Source organism: Prosopis cineraria, unplaced genomic scaffold, assembly GCF_029017545.1.
Source record: "Prosopis cineraria cultivar Desert tree isolate PC_DT_omini unplaced genomic scaffold, ASM2901754v1 PC6, whole genome shotgun sequence".
Taxonomy (NCBI): Eukaryota; Viridiplantae; Streptophyta; class Magnoliopsida; order Fabales; family Fabaceae; genus Prosopis; species Prosopis cineraria.
In genome coordinates, this window is record NW_026555337.1 from 25,701,798 (window position 1) to 25,708,380 (window position 6,583).

General features: G+C 32.4%; 1 long non-coding RNA gene across 1 annotated transcript; it reads right to left on the reverse strand.

Moving 5' to 3' along the window:
• Positions 1-4,192: 4,192 nt before the first annotated feature.
• On the reverse strand, positions 4,193-6,014 carry LOC129312876 (uncharacterized). Its single transcript, XR_008593748.1, has 3 exons — positions 5,950-6,014; positions 5,289-5,377; positions 4,193-4,467 (listed from the first exon to the last, which is right to left on the reverse strand). It is a non-coding gene; the product is annotated as an uncharacterized LOC129312876 (long non-coding RNA).
• Positions 6,015-6,583: the final 569 nt, after the last annotated feature.

Sequence of the window (6,583 nt, forward strand, 5' to 3'; positions counted from 1 at the left end):
AGTAGGTGTATGGGCCCTATGGGGATTGATCTACTTCATATTTTACATGTTATACACTTGGTTTTTGACACTAACAAGTGCATATTAGGGTTTATTTCTTGATTTTTAGTTGTGTTTCACATATTGACTTCACAGATTCTAATAATGCTATTTGATAGTTATTTTGAGACTTGAAGATGCTTAATTAGATTTTTAGGCTTAAATTCTCATTTCCTTCCTTTCTATTTGTTTTTTTTTAGAATTTATTTAGTCTTGTGTTTTTATTTTTAGATTTTTATGAGGGCAATTTTGGAATCAAGGATCAAAGGCTAGTCAACATGCTTGGAGAAATTCAAGAGATAGCAAATAAATAGGGATGAAGAATTTAGGGGCTGTTGGGCATAAATTCCAAAATTATTTGAGGGATGATGTGGGACATTATTTAAAATTAATTAAGGAGAATTAATTAAATAAAAAAATTCAAAGGATCATGGGAAGCATTGAGGGACACATCATCAAGTGATGAAGAGGCATAGGAGGTGTGACATGATCAGATCTAATGGGAGGACATGTGGCAGCTGATTGGGAGCCTAAGGAGGAGTCAAATTTCCCACACATGTTCACATGTCCCTTGCCACATTTTCCACCTCATTTTTATTCCCATTTTAGCTTATTTTCATCTATTTTTCTAGCTCATTTTAGATCTAGACATTCCTTGTTTTTATCACTATCCACTTTGGTCTTATCACTACTCACATTTTCCACACATACTTAATCCTTTATTTTTCATTTGAGCTTCATTATTCTTCACCTTTACTTGTTAGATTTTTCTAGATTTTTCTCTCTTCTTCTTCATTCATTTTCGTCCAATACTATTCATTCATTTTTGGGGTTTCATTTCTTCATCTTCCATCATCAACACTTCATCCAAATCATTATTCCTTCTCTACTCATATTTTTATCCACTTTCTTCTCTATTCTAGCTTGCATTTTCGTCCATCTCTTGTCTAGATTTTCAGATTGCAACTTCTTCATCTTCATTCATCCATGAAAGCTTCTCAAGCTCAAGAACTCAACCAAGTGACGGAGAGGAGCATGAGTGGATGATCATTTAAAGCTCTAAGAAAGATGAACTTGTGATTTGAGATTTTTAGATTTGTTTTCCTCATTTGTATTTTCAATTCTACAATTTCTTTTACCCTTCTAATGGATTCGAATTTTAGTGGCTGTTATGTTAGTGATTTTTGATTCCATTTCCTTTTTAAATCCATGTATGTTTATATGAATTTGGTTTGAGAGGTTTTTCTACCACTTGATTTGGTCTGAATTTAATGGCTATAAACAAGGCTGAATTACATTGTTAATTTCACTCCACTTGGCTTAGATTCATAGTGATCATTAGATGTAAAGTTACACAACCTTTAAAGGTTTTAGAGTATTCTTCATTAAGCTAATTGTCATTACATATGTGATTGCAATTCTGGAATTCAAGAATTATCACAAGGGATTCTAACTTGAGCTCATCATCTCATTCATTTACATCAACATATTTAAATCAATTACAAACATTTAATTCTTGCATTTTAGACATAGCTAAAACATATCACCATTCCTTTAATTTGTAGGCAATTAAGCCATAGTTTGTGTGCATTGCTCTCTTAGGAGATGACCTAGAATGCTCATACCTATATTCTAGTTTTATTTAATGGCCTGAAGTGACTTAGGATCCCATCAGGGATCTCTAAACCAAGTAAAAATATTTAGAATGTATATTTATATAAGTATATGGTGTTTGGATTAGTTTTAACCATTCTTATATATGTGATTTGTGCATTTTAGTGGCTTAGGGTCCATTTTAGAAAATGGCACCTGTGTGGTCAAATTTTGGTATAAGGGGTTTTCCTATCATTTGAATTTTCTATTTAATACTCCTAGTCCTATTTGATATGTCCAAAGTGTTTCTACAAGTTTGTGACCCTTATGATGAGATTTGGATAATTTTGAAAATGGTTTTTACTTGAAAGCTGTACTTTTTTATTTGGGTGTCTAAATTTCAATCCAACTATAGGATTTTCCTGAAATTTGGTTCACAAGTAAAATTTTTTATAATATTCAAGTGAGTTTTAGAATCACTTTGATCAAACTTCAAATGGAGAAACAGTACACTCCAGAAGTTGGTCTAACGATGCTATCATGATAGCAATATAATGCTTTCATGACATCAACAATTGCTGAGGTTAGGACCATTGGGTCTTTTTGAAATTTCGTACACTTTTCTTATTCTTTAAATATGACATGTGGGCTCTAGAATTGCCACAATCAAAGGTTGAATGACAAAATGGTGCACTCTAAAAATTGGTCCAAAGGTGATGTCATGACAGTAAAAATGCCAAACTTAAAACATCTCTAAATTTTAATCCAACCGTTGGATCTTTTTAAAATTTAAAACACTATTAGTACTCTTGAAAAGTGATATGTGAGCTTTGAAATCACTTTAATCAGAGCTAGATGGTGAATCAGCACCCCTAAAATTTTGCCTTAAAGGGTTGTTATGATAGCATATTAATTGCCCCTATTTGCCTAATTTGCTTTTGTGCGCTATATAGTAATCCTATAAACTTTTCTAAGAGATTTTAAGTGTTTTTTTTGCTATTGTATAGTTTTTTTGGAAATTTACATGGTTTGTTTCCTAAGTTAGTTTTAGGATCAACTTCTTAACCACACTTAGATGATTTGGTTGTGGTGTGTTTTTATTGACACTCGAGGCAAGTGTTACACAGTACATCTAAAAATATATCAATTTAAATATAATAGTAAGTTTCTATCATTTAGGTCTCTTAGTTTGTTTTCTAATAAGAACTACATCTTGAGCCAGCTTTGGGCTTCACAACATGGGGTGTATCTAGTTTAATTAGTGGGCATTCTAGTTGACCAGATCTTTAATTTGAATTTATATGCATATCAACATTTATAAATCATGAGGATCAAATGGCAAATATTTATTTATTGGAAGCTTTGCAACCAAACCATACATAAAATTAAAATGAAATTCCTAGTAGTGTCGCTGAGCTTACTTTTAGAGCTAAACACTATGATGGACTCAAACCTTATCAAAGATTGCCTAGAAACCTCCGCACAAAGCTTAGGCACATTTTTTTATATTCTATTCTCATGGGTATTAGCACTGTTAAGGTGTTATCCAAATAAGATTGTAATTAATCTCATTATTAATTGCAAATTTAAAACTATTAAACCATTTGATATGGATTATTGATGGGCCTTGAGAGAGAGATAGCTCTGTGTTATACTTATATATATATATATATATATCCTTGTGTAAGTGTTCAATAATTGGTACAATAGTATAGATTCTTTTGTTTTTGTTTTTGTTAGAATTTGAATATGCTGTAAATTCTCCAACAATTATTATAAATTCCATTTTATAATTAGATAAAAATTAAGTGTTGTTTTACTTAAAAAATTAGTCAAAGTTAAATTAAGAATGATCAATTATTTATTTTTAGGAACAAGGAAATATCTACAGAAAATGACTTAGGAAAAAAAGGACAAATATATTAAAAACTAGACCAATCATTAAATCATTAAATCAATTGAGCCATATTATTTTACAATCTAGTGGTCAAATAATAATCAAACTGTACTAGTAAATTTTATATTCTTAATTTTTCTATATATTAACTGTAACACTTGCCCCGAGTGTTATCCAAAAATCACACAATTCAAATAAACTAAGTGTGGTTAAGGAGTTAATCCTAAAACCAACTTAGGAAACAAACCATTTAAATCACTAAGCAAATATACGATTGCAAAGTAAACATTTAAAACCTTAAAAAAAATTATAGGTTCTAACTATAGCGCACGAAAGCAAGTTAGACGAAAGAGAAATAAAAAGATACTGTCATGACAGCATTTAAATTGCTGTCATGACAGCCCTCTCGAGTCAACTTTTGGGAGGCGTCGTTCCGCCATCCGACCTTCCGATCGAAGTGATTTTAAAGCTCACACGTCATATTCAAAGGGTACTATAAGTATACCAAATTTTAAAAAGATCCAACGGTCAGATTTAAAATTAGACATGTTAAAAATTTGATTATTTTTGCTGTCATGACAGCCCATAGCACACCATTTGCAATGCAACCACTTTGCATTTGCTTATAAAATCACATATATATCAAAATAAAGATCTGCTTGTAATAGAAACTTGGTCTACTAAGTAAATCCATCAAAACCACACACCATAACCAAGTTTCCTAGCCACAAGTCTGCAAACAGACAAAAATTCATACACAAGCACACAATCCACACATATTCACACACACACACATAATCATATCCTACTGGCACCCTAATCTTAAATACATTACAATATATTTGCTCAAAAGAAAGGGGTTGCAGTTCTTTACAAATCACAAGCAAACCCCTAGCTTTGCTCCTTTCCCCGTCCACCACTGGATCCTTCGCCTGGACCTAGAATATTGAAAAGAAAGGGGTGAGACAACCACAGTCTCAGTAATAGTGAAATTTACATTGATTATTACAAAGTAAGCCATAATCAAATAAATGAATAATAAATTCAACATAGTATATAATTTAGCCATTTAAAATGCATGAATGCATGACCTAGGCCGGTATGGCCTTTCATGACCAACAGAATGCCCCCTGGCACTCTTTAACTCGCAGGTAAACCTTATACCTACTTGTACCTCCACAGGCACAAAACATAATCTAAGGCATGATCTAATCCACCGAACCGCCTATGCCCCTTCGACGTGAATCCTGAGCAGTCAAAGCTAACTCCCTCCCAAAGCCAGCCCGACTTACTCTCCATGTGAGGGCTACCTTGGCCTAGGCACTCAACCTCACACTTCATATGTCGGATTCCCTCCCCCACTGAGAGGTGTCGAACACTCAATACACTAACCACTTTAGTGCACTGAGCCCACAATACGTAAGACAACACTGAGTACTGACAGTATGCCATAGAATATCAAAATCCACACCTTCTCATTGGTGAACTCCCACCGAGATCATGCCTTTTACTCTTGTCTACCTTTCCTGAGTATTGACCATTCAACACTCTAAAGTAGTATAATATTTATAAATTCATTTCCATAAAAACATTGTTATTAAACAATTAGAAAACATATTTGCACTATAATCAAAGTAGTACCCCATAACCCCTTATAAAGCACATTTAATCTTTTAAAACATGTAATGCATGATAACTAGTAATATTTATTCAAAAATAGCTAAAACAAAGTAATAAGAAATATAAATTCCCCTGTTACCTCAACCCTTTGGTACTAAAAGGGTTCCCCTTGTACAAAATAGGGCTCGGCTTGTTCCTTACTTCTCAATAAGTTCCACCAACAATTTTCTACAACATATAAGTGATCCACATCACTTATCATGACAAATAGCATTAATGAAGACTATAACTCATACCACACAACTTAGGTCAATGAGTCATAATCCACCCTAATGGTCCATATATTAAACCAACCATTCACATAGTATCACTTAACCACCAAAACCATTTATTAGCCATCACTAGGCTAATTTTGAATTTATATAATTTTTTAATCAATTAAAAACCTTTACTTAGTGCCACCAACTTTCACCATTAGCCCTTATAATGAAAACCAAACCTTAATTTAAATCTTATTGGGCTCAAATAGCAAAATTATAACTAAATCAATAGGCTTAAACCATTGAGGAGCAAAAACCCAATTTCTCAAGGTTTATTTTGTGCCCAAAACACCTCTTTTCATCCAATTATTCACTCAAAACATTAGATCACTATATAGAAACTCAAAACATGCTCCCTAGAATCCAAAGAAACAAAAGCTTACAAGAATAAAGCCTTTGGGATCAAAATCCAAAAATTTTCTCTTCCAAAAATTGAAGAAAATCAAGAGAAAGAGAAGAGGATTGAAGTAGGGAGTTTACCTATCATGTAGCCGAGCTCGCAACGGTCGCAAAGACTCCTAGATCCAAGCCTAACTCCCTCCCTTTCTCTTCTCTTCTTCCTCTCTCCCTCTCATACGTTTCCTTTCCTTTCCTTTCCAATTCAATTTCTGCATTTCTGCATCAATTTTGGTCTTTAAATTGCTGGTCAAAAATTTTGGGGAAAATTACAAGAAAGGGCCCAACATTTTTTTATTATTGCACAAAAGCCCGGGTCAACTTTGGTAATTTTTCCATAGTTAAAAATCAAATAAAACCAAACTTTTGCTTAGTAAAATTCAAACTCTGGGCCTCTATTAAATTATTCTAAATTTTAATTTAATTATATATATTTTATTTTATTTTTATTTATTTTTTTAAATAAATTTGAGTCTTAAAATTTTTAGGATGTTACATTAACACTACTACAAAACTTTTAATATAGGACTCCTTATATAGGATGGTTGAATACAAAATTATCCTATATAAGCAAGTAATGGTAAGGCACGTGGTATGTTGATAGGCATATAGGAGGGTTGTTAATAAAACTGTCCTATATAATTTAATAATATAGGAGGGTTCATCCTAAAACTGCCCTATATTTGTTTTTTTAATTAAAAAATTGATTTTTTTAAAA